This window comes from Macrobrachium nipponense, chromosome 35, assembly GCF_015104395.2.
Source record: "Macrobrachium nipponense isolate FS-2020 chromosome 35, ASM1510439v2, whole genome shotgun sequence".
In the NCBI taxonomy this organism is placed as follows: domain Eukaryota; kingdom Metazoa; phylum Arthropoda; class Malacostraca; order Decapoda; family Palaemonidae; genus Macrobrachium; species Macrobrachium nipponense.
Window position 1 is genome coordinate 6974096 of NC_061096.1, and position 27643 is coordinate 7001738.

Below are 27643 nucleotides of genomic sequence, written 5' to 3' on the forward strand. Positions count from 1 at the left end.
GTGTCACCAGTTGTGAGCACTGGAATCAGACAAGGAGAAAGCTCTAACTAGCTTTATTGAAAGGACGGCTGTATATGAGGCAGCAATGCGGACAGAAACGTTGTGTCCATCAGGCAACCCCTGCTGTGATTGTGTTTCTTTGCAGCTGAAAATATACATATCTTAATGGAGAGAGTACATTTTTATATGATATATACATCGGTGGATAGCCGTGAAATGCTCTACATTTTAGTATATGGTGTAAAAAGTATATACAGAGGAAGGATGAACATTTGGCGAAATGCCGTCCTTACAGGAGAAATAACAGCTAACTCTATACATTGATTTGAAATGTAAAAATATGCACACACACATACATATATATATATATATATATATATATATATATATATATATATATATTATAATATATATATATATATTCTCGTTCGTCAATTTCTGGTGAAAAATATGCAGACTCCCTTCTTCCATTTATTGGATTTTGTCGCGACAGCTGTTTCGCGTTATGGCACTATCAAGCAACTTTCAGAAAGTATGACCTTGAGGTATGGGTACTGGTTAGTCCGGCGATTAACAGCTTAACCATTAAGGGTGTTGTTTTGGATACAAAAAATATAAGGATATATGTACTGTGACAATAAAAGTGAAATTGTTTCTACATGATATACAAACCCTCGGTCCTTTACATAAGGAATTACTTTTGGCGCAGTTGGAATTACGGCTGTTAAATTCTTGAACAAGGTGGTTAGGCAGTAACTGCCGTGCAGCAGGCGGATAGGCTAGTTAGCCCGGATGTAAACACACCTCTTTGCTTTTGGCCATCTTCCGATGAAGACGCATGTTTGTGAGCTCTTGCTGACTGGTCGTTGATCATTTTTCCCAGTGGGATCTTTCTGGTTTATTTTTGTTTTTTTAAATAAATATGTATATACGGTGTTTGATATTAATATTAAATTCAGTTAATATACAAACCCACTTTTTGTGATAGCCTTACAGCTGCCTTTCTACTTTGTGTTAAGAGTCGGCAGCAAAGGTATGCCACCATATTATTTACATTCGTTCGCTCTTTAACGTGAAGACAAGATATGTATTTATTGTGAGGACGCGACATGTATTTAACGCTAGTGATATTGATCCTGTAACGTGACATGTATTCATCCCAAAATTATGCTTACGCTTGGGAATTACCAAGGGGAACATCAGAGGTTTGTCCTTGTTTTGTTTTTAAGGTAATTTCTCTTCTTCATCCTTTCACTTACTATCGGACGAAGGTAGATTAGGGGGCGTTTGGTGTTGGTTTTGGGGGATCTCCTCTCACTTCGGAGGGCGGTGCCCTTGGATGCGAGAGGAGTATCCTTATTACTTTAATCATTTTTGCTTTATTTTACAGACTAACAGCGGTGATTGTGTTTACAGAAGTATTGGTTGGATAGCTCTTCGTATTGGTTATCGTAATCTTGGAATTGTACCTGTGACTTGTAGAATGTTATGATACCGATCCACAAGTGTGTACTGATCCCCAACTGGTAATCATATTCATTTACCACTACTACACTGGAATTACGTCACTGAACAAAGCTTTCGCGCTGCCCTGTGATGTTTATCTATTCCTGATGGTAGAAGTCTGGCAGAATTTGGAGGAATCGAAGAGGAAGAGAGCTCGTCAAGTGTCGTCATCCTCCTCTTCGAGATCATCATATTTTCATGTCTCGACCCCTTCGACTCCTAAGGCTTTGCCGTAGAAGAGAAGGTGGTCTCCCCCCCTAAGAAGTCTCATCACGGGACTTCTAAGGGTCTGTATCGCTCCGGTGAGACAGGTGGGTCTTCCGCTGGTCCTCCCGTTCCTCCGGGAACGGGACCCATTTCTCCTTTCTCAGGAAGAAGATGGGGACCGTGGAGGTACCAGCCACAGCTGGTGCCTCCTCTTCCGGCTCCAGAGGTTCCACCTCCGGACTGGGAACCATTTCGGTCGCTTGCTCGTGAGCGTTACCAAGTGTACAGTCACCTACAGGTGACCGTGCAGCCAAGGTCCAGACTGCTGAGTACCCTCACCGTCAGGACCGAGGCACGGAGCGGAAGGTTGGTAAGAATCGCTCAGGTGACTCTCGCCAGGCCGGGCGATCACTCGCACAGCAATCGTCTGGTACCCAGGGTTGACGTGACATTCCCTCCAGACCATTCACGTAGCGAGGCTGGAAAGAGGTCCCCCTGGTCACCACCTGGTACCGTAGTGCGTCGAGAGGATGGTGCTTGCTCTCACCGCGTTAGTGGACACTACCAGTCACCCGACCGTCGCTCCCACCGGGACCAGATGGTTCGCACGACTGGTAGCAGCTCCCCTGACGCATGAGACCGATGCTACCATCCTCAGTCCAGCGCTTCTCAGCAAGGAGACCGCTGGTCCAGACCTGCAGCTCGATCACCACCGCTGGTTGGTGATTGCCTGCAGTCCTCCCAGCCTACCGGTTCTGCTGGTAGGCAGGGTAGGAACGCTCGTAGCATCTCCCCTGATGCACGAGACTGACGCTACCATCCTCGGTCCAGCACTTCTCTGCAAGGAGACTGGGGGTTGACGATCGCCTGCACTCCTCCCAGCCTACTGGTTCTGCTAGTAGGCAGGGTAGCAGCGTCAGGTCTCCCTCACCTGTCCCTTCAACTTCCTCGGAATACACCAGGAGGAATGAGGCAAACAGGAGTGACCGTGATGAATGCGCTTCTTACGGTCTGGCCATGAGCCTGGTTTGGTCTTGGGACCTAACAGATCATACGCTCAAGTTTGGAGCAGATCGTGGGGGCTGGCGAGGATGATGACGCTTTCCTAGACTCACAGAGTGACCATCACCGCTATTCATGTGATGGTCCCACTGGACAGCGCACGCAGAGACCAGTGTGGGCTCCCCCTTCAGTCCTCTTGAGAGGTTTCGGCCTCGACGAGGACTGGTACTCTTCGGAGGACAGTATCAGCTCTCTCCTGTCAGGTGCACGCTCAGCCCCACCCAGACGACGGTCACGGTGGCAGCATACGTTTCACCTACAGTACGAGTTACATAACCCTCCTCGGGAAAACATATTCTCCAGACTGTAATGTTTTCCTAGACTCTCGGAGCAGCCATTCTCCGGCTGCTATAGTCAGACAGATCTAAACTGATAGATTGTTTACCTCCTTGAGAAAACCCCGGTTGCCAGTTCTCTCTTAATCTTTAAATCGTCCCATTCTTAAGTCCTCAGCCATCTCCCAGCGAGGCGATATTTGGGACAGTACCTAATGAAACTGACCGTATAAATCCTAATCCATAAACTCAGTCCCCATTCTATTTTGTTATTACTTTTGAGAGTATTAATTGTTACATTTGTTATGACTTATATCCTTAAATTTTGCATATTATATTACAAATTTTATTTGATGATCTTTTTCATTAAAAGTAATAAAAATCGGCAATTGCCATTCAGTATGTATGTCTTATGACATTTTCTTATAATCTTGCCATACTATCCATTTCTTAAACAAGTTTGTAATATTTTGCATTTCATTGCTCTTCATTTTAGGTTTCCCCCTCCTTTTCCTTCATCAAGTTATGACTTACTTAAATTTCATTTCCTTTTTCGCTCACGGTCTGGACTGTGTTATAACTCATAGATTTAATGTGTGTAACAATTTTTAATTTTTATAAGGTTGTTGCACATAAATTCATCATTGGGAGAGAAAAAATATATTTACAATAATTATCACAGGAATTGTAATAATATGATTCTTTTACAAAATGTACATTACAAAGAATCTTCGTCGTCAGATGATCTTAATTCAATAACAGATATCCTTCACAGCATCGCCTGTTTGCAAGTTTTCAGAATGCTTAACTGCATTTGCCTGTTTCACTGCTGCCCGTTTCACAGCGGGCTTTCTGTAGGAATGAATCAATATCCCTACTGACTATTGTTCTCGGTAACCTAAAGCAAGAAGTCATTCTTTTTGGCGCTAAAGTTCTCAGCTAGACCGGCCGGTGGGGCCTATCTAAAGGGTAGCTTAAGAGATAATTCCTTTAAACTTCATGGTTTAATAGACTTGACCCACCTGCATATCGCCTGTCAAAGGTAACAGGAAAAGTTGCAGTGTCTTTCGAAACAGTTGTCACGATTATAAATGCGATTTCTCATTTTATTTACTAATAAAATTATAATTACAATATGTAAACGCTTAAGTTCAGCAAAACATGCTAAAAACTTTAAACTATTGATTTGTTGATTCATGTGTTATAAAGTAAGTATTCAAAACTGGATACTGGCAGATGTGGCAACAGGGTTCTTACCCAAAGACGAAAACAATCTCTCAGTCTAGATCTGTCAAACTATAGTTCTGCTGGCAAGGTGAGTGAGAGCGTCCAGTCTTCCTCCCCCATTCCCTCTCTTCCTATGGTTATGACGGGAATGGGAGGGATCCTGCAGAGTGTTCTCCATAGGATTCCGTGTCGGGAACTATGTTCCTGGATGGACCTTCGAGTTCTACAAGACATAAGTCCCCGTTATTGAGGGAGGATCTTGCCTATACCTCCTCGATTTCAGTAGGAATTGGGAGGACCACCACCTGATGATCGTCTGATGAAATTCGGGGGAGTTTCGCCGAGCACTTAAAATTCTTCGGAATATCGAGCACTATCCGAATGTTTTTGTCTTCTACGATCTGCAAATACTTGGGCAAGACCACAGTCCAGAGTGGGCAAGACGAGAATTCCTGATAATTGTTACTACGATAATCATCGGGAATCTCGCCAAATGCTCGAATTCCTTGGAATTTCTGGCGTCTCAGGAGTGTTTTGGTTTTCCTGTAATTTCCAAACACACTGTCGAGACAGACATTCCCAGTAATGGAATTTCTAGCGTTCGAAGGAAGTACTACTGCTGAAGGAGAATATCTCAGGAGGGGCTCAGTCTGGATGGACCTGACGGTCTATCGCCTCAGTAGGCGGTCACCCCTGGGATAGAGAAGAACGGGCAATAACAGTCTCCTCTCTTTTTTTCCTTTTGCTTCTTGGTTATACCTGAATGAAACAAGGAAATAAGAGGAATTTGGTGGAGTTTACTCCTCGGAATTTGAACCCGAGAGACTATGTTTTTGATCCAAACCTTGGATTTTACCGAACATAAGTCAATCCGATCAGGATGGATAGCACCGAGAGTTTCAATGCCTCTCCAGTGCTACTGTTTTGGGAACATCCAGTTCGGCTTAAACTAGTCATCTTCGGTATCCTGTTATCACCATAGAAGTCTTCCTTCGGGAAAACTTCACCTTCACTCTCTTCATTAGAGAATGAAGGAGGTCGATGTACAGGAACCTACAAATATACTACATATATTTCTCTCGCGACATGCCTCTGTTATCAGTTGAATTGTCCGAGTAGTAGGAGGCACATAAGTCTAAAAGGAATCTGTGGGTCAATTGAGTATGACCAATTATTAGATGACATAATACAATTTCTACCCTAGGGTTTTGTTGGAATCCAGATGACCAATGTTCAATACTTTGTCTGATCTTTCTGTACATTTTATTGTTGGCCAGAAGGGGAGAAGACCAATGCGCTGGCTATTTATTTTTGATATATGAAAGACTAGTCCATTTCATATCGATATCGGGAATATGGTGGAATAGAATGTCTTCTTTAGCAGTGAATTCTGTGGCTTCATGGTTAGCAAGTTCGTTACCTACAATGCCTACATGGGGAGGGACCCAGCAAAAATGGACTAATTTGAATTTGGCAGCAAGCCTATACAACCTATAGTATTGAATAATTGGATGTTTAGGGTCATATTACTTAATGGCCATGAGTGCACTATAAGAATCTGAGTATATGGTGAAAGTATTACCCTGTTGAGTAGAAATAATCCCAAAAGATTTGGATAGTGCCGTTGATTCAGCTGTAAAAATAGAGGCATTATTAGACAGTCAGCCAACATATGAACTATTACCATGAAGAACAGCACAACCAACACCACTTGATGATTTTGATCCATCAGTGAATAGTTTAATAGAACCCAAATGTAACTGATCATGATCAAGAAAAGGAGCCTTCACTTTGTTGACATGAACTGATTTTTTAACAGCAGCTTTTTGACAGACAGATGGTTCTGGGGTCAACCAAGGAGGCAACTTAGAGCAATGGATTGCCTTATCTTCTGGCTTTTAATAGACACATTGTCAACTGTGGCATTAATTCTTACATGAAAAGGTTTGGATGCTCTAGCGGTTGCAAACTAACCAGTGTCGTTTTGGTTAAGAATGGATGCTGCAGGGTTTTCAGAGGAACATCTTGATTTTAACATATACAGGAAACCCAGTTCCTCTCGACATAAATCTAGCAGGCCTCCTCTGTCAGTATATAAGCTTTCAACTGGTGATGTCTTAAATGCTCCAGCATGATGAAATACATCCAACTCCTTGAGTTTGCTTGCATTTGCTGAAGAGTAGACTTGGCAACCATACTCAAGCATAGATTTACATAACGAGTCATATAACCGTAACAATGACTTTTTATCAGCATCCTAGTTAAAACCTGAGACTACTTTTAAAATGTTAAGGGATTTCTTTACTTTAATTTTCAAGGAGTCAATATGACCAGCCCATTTAGCTCCTATAAGAAATCATCCCTAAAAACTTCACATCCCCCTCATATGGTATTCATGTGTCTTTCAGCTTAATATCTGGGATGGTTTCCCTTTGAGTACTTCTAGTAAAATGACCTGCCACAGTTTTGGAAGAGGAGAATCGAAAGCCATTGTCATTAGCCCAATTGCTGATTGCATTACCTGACTTTTGCAAGAAAATACACACTGCAATAGCATCATAACTTGTGACCTATATATATATATAGCAAGGTCATCAACAAAGATGCCTTTACTGGAGGTGAGACACATTCAACAATTCTGTTTATAACCACAGCAAATAAGATGACACTCAATACACGGCCTTTTGGGATGCCTTCCTTCAGCTGAAAAGCATTAGACAAGGTATTTCCAACTCTAACTTTAATATACCTATCACTTAGAAATAGGATGAAATTTAACATAATACCTTGTATTCCCATGTCATAGTCAATAGTCTGACTGCGTTTTGAGAAACCTTGCTGAATTTGGGATGATAATCTTAGCGGGTTAGGAGTGGAATGATTTCTCCAAAGCCAAATTGGTCCGATGATAACAAACTATTTTTCTCTAGATGCCACATTATTCTAGAATTCACCATTTTCTCAAACAATTTGCACACACAACTTGTAAGAGATATTGGCTGATAGCTTGCAGGAAGATGTGGATCTTTCATTGGTTTCTTAATGGGAACAACAACTGCAATCTGACAAGAAGGGGAAGAATACCAGTTTCCCATATTTTGTTAAAGATTTTTTTACATAAGTAACCTATCAAGCAATTACATTGCTGATTCCACACTGACAGGAGGTAGGATACATGGACTACTCTACCCCAAACCATTAGGTGATAATGAATTTGTGAATAGAAAAGGGGATCACATATCTGAAATGTTTGTTGTTCCTTACCTTGCAAGAAAGCTGCTGCACGAAAATACTGCCTCTGGTTGGCGCTCATTTTATGTGGTAGAGGCTGAGTAGTTTGACCCAGGTCCCCTACTACCTTAATGGGAGCCCAGATCCCCTACTACCTTAATGGGAGCTTTGAAGCGAAGCCTATGGTCTAATCAGTTGCAAAGATTAAGCACATAATGCCTCTGCCCAGGGCACAGAACCAACAAAGACCAGATCAACAACATTACCTATATCATAAAACTTAATTCCAACCCTTCACCAAAACAACTGGAGGGTATCTGGTGAGCACCCCTAGACACCCAAGAACATACGACCTTAAATCAAGGCAAAAAGGTAGGAAGGAATGCTTCCTAGTTCCCTTCCCTAACACCATGCCAGCCACTGATAAGGGGCCTAACGTACTGCAATCACTATACACTGTTTCTATCTCTTTTAGGTAGTGTGATGCAAACACTGACTTGCATCTCCAGATTTAGTGATGCAAACACAGACTTCCATCTCCAGAAAGTTGCTAGAAGGATCTCCGTCAGGGAAAGGTTCTTCTTAAATACCAAAGAAGTGGAAATCGGTCTGGTTTCATGCGCTTTTACCTTGATAATAGGTAAACATTCTTCACCTATTTGAGAGTGTGATTCTCTAATCACTTCCCCTAAGAAGAATGAAAGAGCCTTCTTGTAAAAAGGACGTAGGGGCTCTTTTACTGATGTCCATAAATTACTGGAAGGCCCTTCAAGTAGAACTTCAGGGCTCTTCTTCAAGCCCTAATAATTCTGACAAACTCTTAATTACAAAAGAATGGGGCCAGTCTTCAATGCTGACAAACTCTTAATTACAAAAGAATAGGGCCAGTCTTCTAGGTTGTCGTTTTTGGTGAGAAAATTAAGAGATAGTAAACAGATCACGTCTCCTCCAGAGAACCTGAGTCTCCTATCCATAGCCTGAAGTTCACTTACTTTTTTTGCTGTAGCTAAGGTTATTGAAAAGAGCATCTTCTTTGTCAGATTTCTGAATGAAGCATATTCCAATGGTTCATAAGGGGGGCCTGAAAGCCACTTTTACACCACATCTAGATTCCAGGCCACGATTCTTTTCCTCTTTTACTCATATTCAAAGATTTAATCAAGTATGTGATGTCTTGGTTTACTGACAAATCTAATCCTCTATGTCTGAAAACGGAGTTGAGCATAGCTCAACTTGATCATAGACACCAATAAGCCTCTGCAATCTCTGAGGAAAAGAAGAATGTCTACAATTTCTGTCACAGTTGTCTTGGAAGATGAGAGACCTCTTTGTTTGCACCATGTGCGAAAGATTGCCCACTTATTTTGGTAGACTGCTACACAGGATTTATGCCTACATTCTGAAATTGCTCTAGCAGCCTTTATCGAAAACCCTTTTGCTCTAAGTAATCTGTTGACAGATTACTTAGAGCAACAGATCTGGAAACCACTCTTTTAGTGGCTAGAACAGGGCTACCAAAATCATGGACACATTTGTGTGTGGTAGCAGCTTGTTCAGTACCTCCCTTATTAACCCGAATGGATGGAAGGCGTAAAGGAATTTATCCAACTAATCCTATAGCATCGTGTCCGTAGCCAATGCTAGAGGATCTGGTACTCTTTGGGCTTGGTGGAAGGCCCTTTGGATGGAGCGTCCTCATTTACTCTCTTCTGTTTATGAGCATTATCAAGTGATGATTTGGAAAGGACTGGTCTTGACAGGTTTGGTTATTATCTTTTAACTTACTAGTGCCATTTTGTTTCCCTTTCTTGTCAAATTCTTTGAATTCAAGCTGGGGTTCTTGCATCAAGCTTAGTACTTTGTACCTATTAGTAAGTGATGCAAGTTTAATTGGATTTGATGGAGGAGAGGATGAGGGGGAACATCTCTTTTGGTGCTTTTGCTCCTCAGTCACCAATCAATACAAAAATGCAGCCTGAGACTTTTCCAAGGTGGTTGGGTTGAGTGCCATCTTATCCTCCTTGGAGGCTTGCGCTCTAGCCCTAACAGGCCATGCACCTGACCCAGATGGCTGGGCCACTGCCACAGGGGTGGATTCACCTGCTACATTAGAGGGTGCTGCCACTGCACCCCTAGTGGTAGATAAGGGTAGTGGCTTAAGAACTTGAGCATAACTCTTAGGTTGTTGTCCTAATTGTCTTTTTGCAAAACCAATACTACTTAAATGCTCTGCATTGGCTTTATTTAGTGCAGACAGTTCAACTTTGTATGTTTCACAATTTTTGTTATTGGATTTATGTTCCAGTTGACAATTCATACATTTTGCTTTTCTATTATATTCATCATCATGATGGACACCAGAGCAATTTATGCAAATTTTAGTGTTTTCACAGTTTTTTGACGAGTGGCCAAACTGAAAACAATGATAGCACTGCATTGGTATTTCCTGGAAAGGATGTACTCATACCCTTTCATTTTCATAATGACATGAGAAGGTACTTCAAAGTCAATAGCTGCCTTTTTCACTTTCCAAACGGAAGTGGGCTTATTTCTAGAATTTCTTCTTCTTTCATATCATAAAGATCGTTATCAAATAGTAGGTACTCCTCTCCCATAACTAAGCTTGGGTAGGGTTTGATCTTCGTAATCATTTCATTACTTTTAATGTCCAACAAGGTTGGCATATATGCTTGGGTTGTGAACTTGGCATGAATATGAACGGAGCTCTTTCCAAACCGAGAAATATCACTGCTCTTTATTCCTCCCACTTTTTTCTGAAGAAACCTGCAAAAATTTGTAGCAGTTATAATTTTCTTCCTTGGCTGAAGCTACCAGCCACATTGGATGTTTAGGAGTTCTTACTTCTGCAATCTGCTTTCTGTCTGGTTATCTTGAGCCCATTTAGATAGCAAATAAATGTCCAATTTCTTGGGGATTTGTCTTTTAAGGCTCCTCGTACTGTAATTTTACCGATTTGAATGGCACTTAACATACTACTAGCCTTTAGAGCCTCATGATGGCGACTATGCTTCCCATTTACTTGCACTATCAATAAAGTTCATCCCGATTTCTGCAACAGTTCCAAGTGATTTCAAAGCTGTCGAGATCATTTCATATTCACAACTGACAGGTAAGTCTTTGATATGGAGCATTCTCAAATTTTTCACATAACCTGGCTGTGTTGAGGATTTAACTTTGGAAGAAAACTTCTTATAGAAGTCTGTGTCCTACGACTGAGAGTATTACAAGAATGCAATCATCCCCATCCTAATCACATTATGGTCAAACCGGATAGAATGCCGAGAGTCCTATACCCAGAACCAGACCCCTGTTGATGGTCCCTCCACAGTTCCCACTATTTAGCTTCGGATATAAACCCATTCCCAGCTTTATCTTTTCCTATTTGTCAGGTCCAATAAATTTTACACAAAGTGGAAAATTCCACAATATTACTCCAAATGAAAACATAAAAATATATGACACTCTTGGACTAATTCCGGGGTTCAAGAGCCCCCTCACCATTTCAAGGTGGTCCCATATCGAAGGGGGTTTGTCTAGAAACAGAATTGAATACCTGAATCTTAAATACTTCCATTACCCATGGTTCTGCACCTTTCTTGCTCCAAACTTCCCAAAATTGCTGGAGTCTTGCTCTAACTGGTGCATGGAGGAGATTGCTTTCACTTTTTGGGGGTTGACCTCATTGAGTTTTTTTAATGGCTTAAGAGCCAAAGCGGACATTTGATCTTGTTCTGGGGTTCGCTCTCAGTCTACTGCCACGAAAGGGAAACGGCTGTAACAGGGAAGCTACCTTCATGCTCGATGGAATAGCTTCTTTTGACCGTCTTGTTGAATGGGCCAACAAATCTTGTGTGGACTTCTTCTCAAGCCCTGATGCTATGTCATTAATCAAAGACAGAGGAAAGAGGCAGTCCTTTACTAAAGGAGAAAATAGAAGAATGGACTTCAGAACTGGTGCGACTCCATTAGCAGTAAAGAAACACCAAAGCTCCCCCTTTAACAACACTCCCATCACATAAAGTGAGGCTATTTCCCTTGAAGCGTCTTTTACTCCCTTATCTGCACAAAACAGGACATCCAGAAGATCTGATCCTATGTCTGAAGGGAAGTAAGGGTAATTATGAATCTTCTTTGCCAAGGCTAAAAACCAAACCAAAAAAACTAATAACCTCTAAAATCTAAAATGATAGAGTTCTGCTGAGGAGAACATTATCTTGGCAGCAGAAAATGCTGACCTTCGGGCCGAACCTAAAAGGCTAGAGAAGACCCCTTGAGAGGAGGCAGAGACTCCCAAGGAAGGAGCTTCTCCAGTCGTGTACTATGCATACCTTCTAATTAGAAAGTGCAAAGGCGGATAGCTAAAACAAGCCTTCCTTTTCTCTCTCGTCTGCAAGGGACAAGTCCGCCTCCTTAAGGGCTTTCTTCACAGAGGTTGACAAAACCATCTTTGGCAGCTTTGTTGTTTCCTGTACCACTTAACTGAAGCGTTGTAGTAGGAGAAGCAGGAGCTGCTGGCGAGGTAGATAAGTATGCAAGAGAAACTTCAGTAATGCTGCATAAGCTGAAAATGACAAAGCCTCTTCTGGTGCACTGACTTCTTCCTCTTCTACTGACGACACTGGAGAAAGGGGAGGATTGCTAATGGATTTCAGTGCATAAGGCTTCTTCAAGTAGCCTAAAATGTCATCCAACTTCTGATGGACAGGATCTTTAGTCTGGCTTGGTCTTGCCAGATCTTGCTGAGGCACCGAATTCACTGACAAATCGTCTTCTTGCACCCAACTTGCCGAAGAACCAAAAGATCGCTCAGGATCCTTCACTGCCTGTTGCTTGGGAACTGGCTCTTCCACTAATACCATGTGAACGTCGTTCATGGGGTGTTCCACTGGGTGATCGACTACTTTCGAGCGCTTGGAAGATGCTGGGTGGTTTTACTCCTGCTGGCGCTAGCAGTCCACTGAACGTTCGGGCGCCAACTTGCGCACGGGAGACAATTGGCACGCTTCTGGGACAGCTGCGCTTCTAGGCGCAGGTGCTCGCTTACAGCTCTTAACTGATGATAAGCTCTCCAGAGAAAACCTTTCTGGGCTATCCCAAAGGCTGCACAAAGGTACAGCTTCTCTAGACTTCGTACATGGAACCGCTGGTGCTGCTGAAGTGTCAGCTGCAGACCTTTTCAGTGGTCTGGAAGAATCACTATACTGCCGTAGGCACCTCTTTCCTGGGCTGGAAGCCTCAGAACTCGAGGAAAGACAGTGCACTTCTGCAAAGACGCCTTTCCAGTGGCTGCCTTCTGTCTTCACCTGGAATTTAGCGACAGGTGAGACTGAGGGGCTGACTGCCCATGGGCAGACCCTTCTGACCTCCCTTGGGCTTTTGGTATGGCTTCTCCCTGGTGATTTTGCAGGGGAGTATGCCAAGGACCTTTGCCTAGGAGATTCAGCAGGACGGACAGCCAGCTCCTCCTCTTGCACTTCACTTACAACACTTTTGTGCTCCATGAGAGCTTTCACTGAATGCCCTAATTGAGTTACTGTATTAATTAATATTTCGAACTTACTGTCGAATTTACTTTCCAATGCGACAATGATGGTGGGGTTAAGAACCTGGGAGTTGGGATCAGGAATAGGAGGGCTGGGAACGGGAGAAACAGTGGGTACAGAAACAACTGGAACATCAATAGAACTATCTAATTCTTGACTAGCAGTCAATCTGTCTAGTCTAATACTAGAATTTGTTTGTCTATCCCTAGCCAATTTACATAAATAAGAAGCTAAAGTCTTCCACTGTTTTGCATTTTTTGCATCCCATCCTTCGCACTCCAAGCAAGTATTGTCAATTGAGCAGTTTTGCACTCTATAATTAACACAAATTGTATGAGTGCCATATTTGGCCGACACTATCTTGTCCTGCAGCCCTTGCTGCAATAACGAGTGCTTGATGCACTTGCATCAGACATCGTTGGTTACAAGTCAAGTCAAATTCAGTAATTGAGACTGATTCTCTAAATTAACTGTATAAATTATCAAATAAAAACATAAATTCTTTACAAGTCAAATCAAAAGAAATGGCGAATGGCTACCAAAAAAGATTACTTCACCGACTTCCAGGGAAAACCAGCAAGGAATGCAAATTCTGAACCAGCTGCTGAGCCACAACCTTGTCATAAGCCGGCAGAAACAAATTGAAGCACCTGGCTTAGTTGTGCCTCTTCTTCGCGAGAGTGGGTGGGACGAGTTACCTATAGGCAAAACAAAGAAGAATCGCTACCGCAAATTCTGAATTTTACCTGCCAGTGCTAAAACTGATTGCTTTGTAATTGCTTGGTAAGCTACTTATGTAAAAACAAGTTGTTCCTACATGATATACAAACCCTCGGTCCTTTACATATGGAATTACTTTCAGCATAGCTGGAATTACGGCCATTAAATTCTTGAACAAGGTGGTGAGGCAGTGACTACCATATGGTAGGCAGGTAGGGCCGCCTGCCCCGATGTAAACACTTCACTTTGCTTTCGGCTGTCTTCCGATGAAGATGTATTTGTGTGAGATCTTGCTGACTAGTCGTTAATCATTTTCCTGGTGGGATCTTTAATTTCTCATTTTTTGAATATGTATATACTGTGTTTGATATTAATAATCAATTGAATTTAATAATTAATATGCAAACACACTTATTGTGATAGCCATCTTTCTACTTTGTGTTAAGGGTCAGCAGCAATGGTATGCCAACATCTTTATTAGTACATATTTTCACCCTTTAACGTTAGGACGAGACGTATTCATCAGAAATTTATGCTTGCGCTTTGGAAATTACCGATGGCAACTTTGGAGGTTTGTCCTTTGTTTCTTCTGGTAATTCCTCTTCTCCTTCATCTTTTCGCTAGCTATTGGACGAAGGTAGAAGAGGGGGCGTGTGGTGTTGGTGTTTGGGGATCTCCTCTTATTTCGGAGGGCGGTGCCCATGGATGCGAGAGGAATATCCTTATTACTTTAAATCATATTTCTTTCTTTTACAGGCTAACAGTGGTGATAGTGATTACAGGAGTAGATGGTTGGATATCTCTTCCTGTTGGTTATCCTAACCTTGGAATTGTACCTGCGACTCGTAACATGCTGTGATAATGGTCCTCGAGTGTGTACACTGATCCCCTGCTGGAAATCATATTCATTTACCACTGCTATCCTGGAGTTACGTCACTGGACAAATCCTTTGCCGCTACCCTGTGATTATTAACTCTATTCCTGCTGGTAAATATACCTCACCCTGTAGAAGAAGTCTTGCAGAATTTGGAGAAGTTGAAGAAGAAGAGCTCATTAAGTGTCGTCATCTTCCTCTTCGAAATCATCATATTTTTCATCAGTCTCCACTCTTTCGACTTCTAAGGCTCCCTGCAGAAAAAGGAGAAGGTAGTCTCGCCCCCCTAAGAAGTCTCATCATGGAACTTGTAAGGGTCTGCCCCCTCAAACTGGGGAGGCAGTTGGGTCTTCTGCTGGCTCTCCCGTTCCTTCGGGAATGGGAACCATCATGCTGTCACCAGGGCCTAGCGTGTCGGGAGCCTTAGAAGCGCAAACTTCGGTTCGCACTTCTACTACTAGTACCAGAGGTTCTGCCCCTAAGACTAGTTCCATGTCGGGCCCTCGTTTGCGAGTCCCTGAGTGTACATATATCTTCGGATTCGGGTGCATGCTGAGTCGGTGACACTGAGGCTGCTCACCATCATGACTCAGGCACAGAGTAGAAGAAAGGAGCGAGTCGCTCAGGTGACTTGCACCTTGCCAGTGATTGCTCTTGCAGTGATGTTCTCTTGAGATGTTTTGGCCTCGATGAGGACTTGGACGCGTTGGAGGATGGTATTGGCTCCTCTCTCCAGTCAGGTGCCCACTCAGCCCCACCCAGACGATGGTCACGTTCGTGTGACCACTCTCGGTGGCGGCAAACATTTGGCCTACCGTACGAGAGTTTTGTAACCTTTCTCGGGAAAGTGTTTTCTCCAGATGATAATGCTTTCCTAGACTTGCGGAGCGACCATCGCTGCAGGTTGATGGGTGCCTGTGACTCATTTCTCCTGCTAGTTCCGCTAGCAAGGCGAGCGTGTCCAGTCTTCCTCCCCTATTCCCTCTACTTCCTATGGCTATGCCGGGAGGGGTGAGGTGAATAGGAGGGATCCTGCAGAGTTCTCTCTGTAGGATTCAGAATCGGGGGACTACATTCCTGGAGGGACCTTAGTGTCCTACCGGATGTATGTCCACGTCGTTGAGGAAGGATCTTATGTTAAAACTGGAGACTATGTCTCCATGGCATTTTCTGTCATTTGGACGGATTTCAATTCACAGTACCCTATGGGTGCTTGCATTTTGGGAGACTCGATTGAATATTCTATTGAACTGTACTCTCATTCCAGTCCATAAATGCTCGCATCTAGGGGTGGTTCTTATGCCTGTTTCTCCTCGATTTCTGCGGGAGTTGAAGGGGGGCCCCACCCCGATGATTGTTTGACGAAATTCGGGGGCCTCGCTGAACGCTTAAAATTCTTTGGAATATCTAGCACTCTCAGAGTGTTTTGGTCTTCTACGATCTGCCAAAAATCTACCTGATTTTTGGTGAATATTTAACCTTTCGCAACTCTGTTTTCAAATCTGGCAACTCGGCATGAGATAGCTTCAAGAAATGAACAAGGAAATAAGTGGAATTCTGTGGAGTCTACTCCTTGGAATTCGAACCCGAGAGACTATGTTTTTGGTTCAATCTTAAGACCTTACAGAGCATATGTCAATCCTTTCAGGATAGATAGCACCAAGAGGTATGAACGCCTCTCCAGTGCTACTGTTTTAGGAACAACCAGTTCGGCTTGAACTAGTCGTATTTTGTATCCTGTTTATAACTGTAGAAGTCTTCCTTCTCTCTCTTCATTAGAGAATGAAGGAGGTTTGCTTCCAGTCCTTGTTCTTGTCCCTCGAATGAAGAAGAATTAGGCTGGAGTGCAATTTACAGGAACCTACAAATATACTAGAATATTTCTCTCGCAACATGCTTCTGTCCGAGTAGTAGGTGCATACCTGTAAGTTAACTCTTCTGGTATGTGACCGAGACGAATAGTACCTTCTCTTAATTAACTTGGAACTCAGGACAGCCTTTCAGGACTCCCAAGAGTTAACTGTTTTGATTTTGAGATAACTAGTGGTATTGTTTCCCAACACCACAGCATTTGCATTATCACCGAACAAGAGGGCTTTCTTCCCTCCCATTTCAGTTAAAATGCAGATGTTCGAGTGCATCTTTTTTACACTTGATGATTCTAGCCGAACATATTCTTTCATGGAATGCTCTATGATGATAAGTTCAGCGAGCGGTGTAGGGCTCTGCCTCAATACTGCTTGCTCTCCGAGATTCTTTTTGGTTTGGTATTGTTTCTCCTCTGTCGATGATTGACTACCAGTTCGAATTTTCAGACAGAGATATATGTCATTAGAATCATTATCATCTTTCTGTTTACCCCAAGGTAAAACAGAAATCTGTAGCCTAGTCTTCTGCTTCATCGCATCTGTCCCATCAGCCGCTGCGATGACGCAGAATGATATTCTTCAGACAATTTGGGTTTGTCTTCTAATATACATTTCCTAATTCGTAAAGTGTTCAATTATTCTTTTTTCAACCCAAATTGTAAATGAATAATGAAAGTAAATAGAAACTTCCTCCCTGATCCAACCCACGAGAAGCGGTTCTTCAGGCAGTACAATCACTGTGTTTTCATTACTAAAAAACTCTTTGCTTTCATTGCAAACTCCGACTTTCTCGCCGAGCAGCAATGAAATAGCGGATTACTTTTTCAGTCCTTTGTAAACAACAAGGATTAAAGTCGTCTTCACTGGTTGGTGTCATCAATGGGACTTTTTCTATGATCAGAATCTTGAAAGTTTACTTTTCTCGATTCAACTGTGAAGTAGGTACATATTCACCTTAGTCATTCACTAGTAATATAGTATTGTTCCTCCTTGCTTGAGATTCAACTACTGATGAGAAACCTTGGTCTTGTTATCAAAGGGACTTCAGTTTCTAGAAGGCAATTGACTATCGTCTGATGCGCACATTCCTCGCGAGAAACATCATCTTGTCTCTCAACATCATTGGCAAACAAGATAGATGATTTGATTGCTTATTCTCAGCATAACCCTTCAAAAGGCAGGTGTCATGTTGTGACTATGTCTCGGATGCATGACAGTGTAACATCGGTATCTGTTTACGAGTCCAAGTCCTTCATGATCTGCGTTGTGGACTTTGTAATGGTTGATAAAGATCAGTCATTACTTTGTCCTATTGGTGTGTTGCTGTACCCATGAAGGATAGACACCCATCATTGAGTGTCGGTGTCTTTATCCGCTGCAGACTGCCATTGCAGAAGTGTCCAATGACACGTCTTTCTCCGAGTCTTACGAGATTGTGAGAGAGTTCTCTGCAGTTGGATAGTCTAGTGGATGGGTACATTTCATTACTCTGAAGAATATGTCGGACTGGAAGATAGAGGAGGTCTCATTGCGACCATATTTATATCTTTCTTCCTTTGGGTCTGCCCACAGGTCCTTGGAACCCCATTTCCTTGGACTGATGGTGGATGCTTGAAAGTTGTTTGCTTGCCCGGCTCCTTCAAGAGGACAAGTTGCATCTCGCCTATGGTGTGTGGTTCTAGAGGTAAGAAGGGTGCAGATTGACTGGCCTCTCCACCTTCCCCACCTCGACCTTCTGCTCCTTTTCCTTCAAGTTGAGGATAGGACTCAAACTTACAATGGCGGGTCGGCCGATTGATGCGGTAAGCTTACACATCAGGCTTTCTTTCTATTTTTCTTATTAGAATCATAGAATTAATCCTGCTCCTTCCTCTAGCAAGTGGAGGAAGGAGACTGGCAATAATGCAAATCCTTCCTAGAAATTTGCATTAATGCCTCCGACTCTAAAATATTCTTCCCAGCCCTTTTTCGGATGAGTTATGGTTCCTCACTCATTTCGAAAAGACCCAGAAGTCTGACTCTTGATCATGCAGCTCCTATACTCCGATCAAGTTGTCAGAGGCAGGGCACTCCTCGCTCTTACGACCAGGAGGAATAGCCCAGGTGTGTAGAACTCCAGTCAGTTCTAGAGGCTCACTCACATTCCTCCCCCCAATCAGTGAGTCTTCCTTATGTGAAGGACCGAGGGTTTGTATATCGTGTAGGAACAAATCACAATTTTTGAAAGTAAATTGTATTTTTTCTAACTATATAAACATGAGGTTCTTTACATTTATACCCACTTCATGCCACCCCTCAATTTGAACCTGGGCCAAATGGCAAAGTGAAGTGTTTACATCCCGCCTACCAGATGGTAGTTACTGCCTAACCACCTCGTTGAAGAATTTAAGAGTTGTAATTCCAGCTACGCTGAAAGTAATTCCTTATGTAAAGGACCTCAGGTCTGTATAGTTAGGAAAAATACAATTTACTATTAAAAATTTTGATTTTTCCATCACAATGACGGGATGATATCAGCATTGGGGTATTCATTGATGTACTTTCATTTCCTACATCTTGACAGGATGATATCAGCATTGGGGTATTCATTGGTGTACTTTCATTTCCTACATCTCCTAAGTCTCTTTCACCCAATGTTGATACTCCGTTCACCCTATGTTGATGCTCTGACATCTCCATCCAAATGTTATAGTTATATACACATAGTCAATGTTGATGTCGCTTGGGAACTTCTTGATTCAGTTTCTGTTGGTTAAACTATACTAATGACTATAGAAACTTCTCAAACCTCTCCTCTAGCAGCCAACATCAAGAGCTTACTGTTTCAAAAAAGCCCACACCACCTTTTGTGGAAGAGATACTTAAGATGATAAGAGAAATGCAGGGTCAGATAAAAGCACTTCCCAAGAAGCAATCAGCTGACATATCAATTTCAACACCTAGACCTAGCGCTTCTAAGGCTCTCCAATCTTATGTTTCTCCTAGAACACCTCACAGCTCCAAGTTTACTTCACCTAACTCTGTAGTTTTAAATGAATCCCCTCTGTCTACCCTTAGCATGTGAGTTAAAAAGTGAGTGAAGCTTTTAAGAATTCCCAATTCTGCCCTTCTAGAAAAGAACAAGGGCCAAAAAGGAAAAAGTCCACACTTATGGACCAAGCTTTTGCTATTTTCTCTGAACAAAGGATAGCTTGCCTACAAGCTGAATGGGAAGAGAAATTACAGTAAGAGGAGGACAAAAAGAAGCAGCAAATTACAAAGAAAAAATTGAAAGGAACCCAGTGCCAGACCAAATCCAAACAAGGAGCAAAAAAAGAAAATCAATGAAAAGAAGATTGGACCAGGTTCTAGGTCCATAAAAAAGTTCAGAAGAGAGCCTCTGCCAAGATCACCATTCAGTAGTGATGAGTTTGATCTAATATTCAAAGACCAGTACCAAAATGAAGTTATGGAAATGACAGACAAAGCTGTGATGACATAATCCAGACAAAAGGGGTGTCACATACAGGAAGAAGAAGCACTTCGTACATATTTCTTCTGGGTCAGGTGAGTGAGGTATCCGAGTGGTTGACTATATAGCCTAGTACAATAAGTTTAGTTTCTTTTGATTACTATCCCATGCAACTCATGATAACATTCAATGATAGGCTAAAATTTTGAAAATATAACACTACGCTAAAGTTAAAAAAAAACACATTCAGCACCAATAAAGGTATCAAAGTGCTGTGTGTTCTTCATCCCTACTCCTGATTTAATGCTTAAAAAATAATCAAACATTTCTCTTTCACGGTCATCCGTTCACATGAAGAAGGGGCCGAGGTACTTCTTTAAAGAAGTGAAACATTTTCCATGAAACAGGTAGGAAACAAAGAATGAAATGACTGTATTGTCAGAGAAGTGATATGAATGGACCAGGTATGGTAGAGTATTTGGATAAAAATTAGCAGAAAGTGTAGTGCGAGTTTGGAAAAGTTAGGCTTAGTGTAGCCTAGGTCCTAGTTTAGTGCAATATTTTGGGACTCGTGACTAATTAGTTACTTTTCAAAGAATAGACCCTAATGTATGGAATATTCTTCATTTGCACCTATGGGGCAGCGTAACTTTTTCGTCTCGCATATCTGAGCATTATGAGATTTGGGCATCATTTTGGCAACACTAGGTTTGTTTATGTTTTTAAGACGATAGCGCTAGCGAAGTGTTAGGTTTCATGCTAGTGTCTTGATGGTTGGTTTACCGCATTTCAGGGCCAAATTTATCAGTGTATGAGGCAAGCTACGACACTGAGAAAATCTTGGCAGTCAGGTGATGTGTTAGTGGTCAAGTAGCGATAACAAAAATTGTAAATTGTGATCATAGGGACTGTACTTCGAAGCGTAACTCCAAGCGTAGCATATTAGTCACAAGGCTCCATGGACCCAAAATTCAGTCATTATTATGTTACTAAACGTACTCGTGCCCTTCGTCCATTGCCTTCGTTTTTCCGTACTTTTGTAAGATTTTGTGTATGTTTGTGTTATATGTTTATGAGCCTAATATGTAGATGCACATAACTTACGAGTGCAAGAAACAAAAGCAAAATTCGTGAGAGAGAGAGAGAGAGAGAGAGAGAGAGAGAGAGAGAAGCAAGTTAGTACTTGTAACTCTAGAAAATGCTAACAAAAGTTTACCTAAATGGGACTAAAACTTACAAGTAGATCGAGTAACTAACAGACTGCACTTTTGAAAATAGACTAATTTACCTGTTATTCTATTGATGCAAAATGTTGGAAGATTATGTTCTATTTTAGAAAAACATCACATATGAACATGAACAGTGGCGAGTATGCAGTTCAGGGGACCCTGACGGTAAAAGACTCATGATTATTATACTATACATTACGAGCACTGATAAATTGTCATTGGTTTTCATGTCTAGTCGCCACTGCATATTTGTGTACATTATTACTTACAGACATTGCTATCTTGTTACTGCTTGCTTATAAGTGAGAGGAGAGAGGGAGAAATGAACGAAAATAACAGAGGGAGGGGGAGGGGGAGAATTTAGTTTCAACATTTCTATGCTCTGATACAGGTAGTGATGATATATCTGATGCTGATGATAAGATCATCATCTTGGGACTTAATGATGCAGAAATTTTCTTGTGGCCACTACAGATGAAATATCTGTCCCTTCATGTAGGTAATGCAGAGCAAAGTCTCATTCATTCAACACCAATGTTTGTTTTTTTGTATGGTGCTTTTACGTTGCATGGAACCAGTGGTTATTCAGCAACGGGACCAACGGCTTTACGTGACTTCCGAACCACGTCGAGAGTGAACTTTTATCACCAGAAATACACATCACTCACTCCTCAATGGAATGGCCGAGAATCGAACCCGCGACCACCGAGGTGGGACGCTAATACCATACCAACCACGCCGCTGAGGCGCTTCAACACCAATGAACACATCAACTGATCCTGAAGAACCAACCCCTGCCAACACTCACGGGAATAAAGCAAATAAAGGAAGAAATCGAACCGAGGTTTCCATTTGGCGCAACTTGAGAGAAATCAAACTGGCAAGAGAATATTGAACCCTCGGTGCCTGTACATTTGCCAGTTGAGTATTTCAGATGTTTCTTTATCCCAGAAACAAGATGTGATGATTCCATGCCCCACAAATGTTCAGGATTACAATCAATTCATGGGTTGGGTAGACCTGATGGATGCAATATCATCTTTGCAAAATTCATATCAGTTCAAAGAAATTCTATCACAAATTATTTTTTTCATTTATTGGACGTTGTTGTACTGAATTGCTGGCTGTAAAGATCTAGAGGTACCCTCTACAAAAGTGCTAATGTTACAAGATTTTAAGATGTTATTGGCCGAATCTCTTCTCCTAGAAAGGAAAACTAGGACTCCCAATAAGAGGGGTTGCCCTTCACTCGAGAGTACCGCTAGAAAGTTTCCTCAGCTGTCCGGAAACTACTATGAGATTCAGGGCCTCTGTAACACGGTTTTCCGCGAATAACTTTTTATCTATGCATTTCATAAATATAACGCTTATTCAGAATACATATTATATCAACACATAAATTTTGAGAGTATTCTGCACTACGTAGGTTGAATAAATTTGGTACTTATAATGTAAAAGTGACCTTTTTTGAAGACGGGCCAACTTACTCAGAGAAAAGGTTTCGAACGCACCCGTTACGTAACTTATGACTACATTTCTTCCCTCTTTCTCGATGGATGATTGGCTATACGTAACGAAGGCTAAACCTCTGGCAACAATGACATACAAATTTAAATACAAGCAAAGCAGTACACCTTTATGAACTCTGGAACCTCTCCACTGATAATTGTCATAATGAACAAACCAACAAAATATGTTAATAAATACAAAAACACTTCGATTATTAGTCTAACTCCCAAAATAAGTTTCCAAAGAAATTACAGTCTACTTTATAGGTCACAATCAGATTGATAAGATGTAGGGAATAGTTGGTCATTATCAAAAACATAGTAGACAAGCTTGATTTGATAACTGCTATATCCAATGTCAAGCAATTTTTATTTATTGGCTATCTACCTATTTACTGAAAAAAAAATAGCCGATACCGTACTTTGGCTTGAAACCTTCACCAATAATTATCGTCAGAATGGTGACTTCATGAGGCTCCACCCACTTTCGCCTCGTTATAATTCAGGATAACACTGAAGGCTACCATGGGCATTGTTGTATTAGAAAATTTAACTTCTGGCTATAAAAACTAACTTCTCGAGTAGTTGTAAGAAGTGCTAAATGATCCTCAAGGATCCCAGCAGTTGGCCTAAACGTTTAATTCATGTATATTACTGCTATACTGTGCGACACTACTGCTACAGTAGTATTACTACGCTAGCACTGATACCCCACCCACATCTATGTATCGTTCCGCCATTCATAAAGTCTTTGGGTTTCAGAGCCGATGGAATTTCTGTCTGGTGGATGGGCGGGGCAACATTTAGTCAAAAGGTGTTTGTTTACCTTGCTTACGTAATGAATGTTTTTCGACTCTTGGCTCGTAATCATTGGCCATGGCGTCGGCTAGATCATTTTTACTCTATAAAAATTAAAACTATCGGGTTTAGGTTATTGATAATGCTGACAAAATTTGTGTGTGGTTGTAAAATATTCATATGTCAACTTTCAGCTACATCCAATGCTTTGACAAGGAGCAAAGTCCAAAAAACCGTGTTACAGAGACCCTGAATCTCATAGTAGTGCCATTACCCTAATACTTAGCGAGGGGAAATCTCCAGGGTCAGCATTTGTCAAGTTAGGCTCCCAATCTTGTCTCGACTATAATCAATAGGCGTGTGGTCAAGTTCCCATGTTGTGCTGTCTTTATTTTTATTTCTCTTCGTTATGTTTGCGTGGCGTACTTACGAGTTCTTATTCTCTCTCTTCTTCTTCTAGTTCTTTTCGTTGTTACGGGTAATGTTTGAAAGGTTATTTGTCATATGGGCTAACCTTCATTTATCACTTGTTACGGTTGAGTTTCTTCTCTCGTAGGAACATTTAGTTTATTTATTCTTTTCACTAAGTCTCTCAGGAGGAAATTTATAGGTTTAAAACATGGGTTGGATATCCTTGGGAAACTGGGCAAGTTAAACACCTCTTCATAAAATTTACTTATATTAGATAAAGTACAAGGTTCACTTGACACTACAATGGAACAGAGTTGGAAGGAACACAGCCTCCCCGTTTAAGGACTGGTTCTTGACTGAGTTTCTCTAGGACTTCAAATGAAGTTTCGACCTAACTACTTCAATTTGCTCCTCCTCAATTATCCTTTAGGACACATCCTACTTCTTTATGAATGGCTATCCTTACTTCCGGTGCCACCTCTAGATTCGTCTGATTGGTTTCGTCCCTTGACGGTAACCACCTACTGAAGGAGTCAAAGTTCATATATTCTGGTTCGGTTTGCATTTTACTGTTTTCAAAAACAAGTGCCAATGTTTTGGTCTGGTTTACGAAACTGCTATTCGTGCAATCTTATGCTGCACACATCTACTCCCTTTTCTACCTTAACTTCTGGTAGATTCTTCATCACTCTACTTTCACTATATATATTCTACCAGTGGTTTTCCTAACTAAATTTTCCCTAGCTATTTCTAGACAGACTCTAGATATCCAACCCATGTTTTAAACCTATAAATTTCCTCCTGAGAGACTTAGTGAAAAGAATAAATAAACTAAATGTTCCTACGAGAGAAGAAACTCAACCATAACAAGTGATAAATGAAGGTTAGCCAATATGACAAATAACCTTTCAAACATTACCCGTAACAACGAAAAGAACTAGAAGAAGAAGAGAGAGAATAAGAACTCATAAGTACGCCACGCAAACATAACGAAGAGAAATAAAAATAAAGACAGCAAAACACCCATCCCAAAAGTTATTTACCACATCTTAACCTGGCAGCAGTCCCAGTATTACTGAGTAACTTTTATGTTGAGGTGAATAATGAAAAACCTTATCTCTGATACCAAAGTCAACCAAAGAGAACACCACCAAACAGTGTTGCCAATTGGTATATGTTTACCCTCCAAACTGGGTATAAGACTTACACAAAACCGGGGAAATAAGTGAAATCGACGTATCTATTTGTAGTATTTATACATATTAGAGCAATTTTATCATCACTGCATTACTATGACAACTAGAATTCATGGAAACAGTTTGTAAATGCATTGGGGTATGTGTGAAGCTCCACTAAATTGGCAACGATGCTACCAAACGTCTCCTTTTCCGTTTTCAAGTTCAAGTGTTGCATCATCTTTGATCAGGTTGCATGCACCAAAGTCTCTTAAAAGGAGTTGTTCTACGTCTTTTCTCATATAATTTTCACTGTGGTCATTCGACAGCCCTAGTAAACTTCTAGGTATTGCCCTAAAATAAATTCCTACAATGAGGATTCTCGTTATTTTGCCGACTTATTTACGACTAAAAATGTTGCCATAATCGACGTTACCGCTTCAGACAGCAATTACTACCTAATTATCAAGGTATCTAGAGAAAGGGGTAGTGACTGCCACACCCTTTGAGCTCTGTGGAAACAAACCAAAATATGATTTTTACCCGTTGTTATTCAAGTTTCGCTATAATGAAAATAGTTTCACAAGCTTAAAGGAAAGTTTACATTTTTTGTTGCACTCCTGATAACGATATCGACAATGATTAAAAAATAATAATAATAAAAAATTGCATAATTGAAAACTTTTTTGTCCTGATTGGCTAGCTATGGGTGACGTTAATAAGATCCTCCCCCATGCTCGTCAGCTTTCAGTTGTCAAAGGGGGTAGGCAGTCTTTTGAACTTTTTTTTTGACATCTTAACATAGGTAAATTATGGTGTCTTGTGCCACATAAATCAGAAAAACATAATGAAATTTGTAAATTACCATTGCTTTCCAAGAAATATTTCTGCAGGAGATATCGTAATATCTGTAGTATGACGTCTTTATCCGTTTAGCAGACAAATTTCCTTCAGTCAGGCTTGGTGTAATTACACACATGCTTTATGTCAATTACAGTTACAATTATAAAAAGGTGTATACAGTAATTCATGTAAACAGCAGGTATACTCTACGTGATGGCATGAGCAACTCATTTTACCAAGATGAAAAAACGAGTGATCAACAATGCTAGGTGCATACTTAATATTTAAAAACGAAGAATTCTTAAAAATACTTTTTTATTTAAAATTAATAACCATCCACGTTTCAGATAAGCCAAATGCACTGAGAAATTCGTCAGTGCTACGGCGGTTGTTGACTCTTGAGCAAGTTTTGATAATTTTGCAGGACAGTAATCCGCTGGAATCTAAGTAAATTTGATTCTCATACATATCACAACCACTAACAGCTATTTTTAATAAAATCCTGATGTTTCCTTCATGACATTCCGAACGACTTATAATGAATTTTCAAAGCTTTTCGTATATATTTTAACATGAATGATTTTCTTTCCACTCCATATAAAAAATATTCTGATAGGAAAAAGAGAAAGAGAGAAAAAACCAAGCATTTCCTTCGTGTATCAAAATTTAGTCAGTTTAGACTTTAGAGAAATAATCGATCTGTCGTGTGTAGCAAATCTATTTTTAACTTGTATTCTTGATTTTGAGAATTCAAAATAAATCTGACTAACTACAGTCATTTCCACAATTATGGAAGTGCTCTCACATACATATTATGAATGAAGCCCTGCCTGGCATCTTAAAAATTTGGTAACGCTATCACCTGATATTATAATGGAGTACGTACTACACAGCAACTATGGTTGGAATATTAATATCTTTGCTGTTAGCGCTTGTCATTCATTGCTTCTCAAAAGTTTTAGTATGTATATATATTAAATATCTAAAACTAGTCAGCCAAGTTTATTAAATCACACTGACGCCATACGATGCACTGCACAAACATTTAGCTAAAAGCCTTCACTTGCAGGCAACTGGACTAGCACAAACCAAGACGACCTTGACAACATGCACTGTTAGTTCTGGCAAGGGATATGCTCATTTGTTATCAATATTAGTTCTGGCACGGGATATGCTTATTTGTTATCAATATCTTAAATGCACTCACCTCCGATAACTTCAGAAATAACTCGGTAATGAATAAACACTAGATTAAACGTAAGCCTCAAAACAAGTCACTACCGCAACAATGGTTGGGCGTACTCGACTGCGTATTGATTCAGTCAGTCACTAAGTGTGTGACACATTCACCTGGTTTGTTATGTTCAGAAATCGAAATGCGCACGCGCGGGTTAAAGATCGAAGTCTCTACGTCGTAATTTAATATCTACTTATTTGAGGCTTATTCTTTATTTATCCATATTCGGTGTATTTTTATAGCAATGAAACTGATGAAATAAAATGAAATATTGGAATAAGCAAAACTCTTAATCTGAATTTCATACACTCGTTCGACTGAAAAGCCGAGATATGAACAAGTATGCCGTATGTGACCAGCATCATGATCCATGACTCATCATAACTGTTACTCGCGCCTGATTTTACGTAATTTATCTTCTTATAAGCTGTGTCTAGGAATGAGAATGATAAAATA

The 27643-nt window shown here is 40.9% G+C and overlaps 1 protein-coding gene across 1 annotated transcript in view; it reads right to left on the minus strand.

Moving 5' to 3' along the window:
• LOC135208411 (tripartite motif-containing protein 72-like) overlaps nucleotides 1-27289 on the minus strand; it is a 44893-nt gene extending 17604 nt beyond the window's left edge. The window contains exon 1 of the mRNA XM_064240548.1: nucleotides 27158-27289. The gene's annotated coding sequence lies outside the window, so the exon portion shown is untranslated. The remainder of the gene's footprint in view (nucleotides 1-27157) is intronic.
• Between the last annotated feature and the right edge of the window lie 354 nt (nucleotides 27290-27643).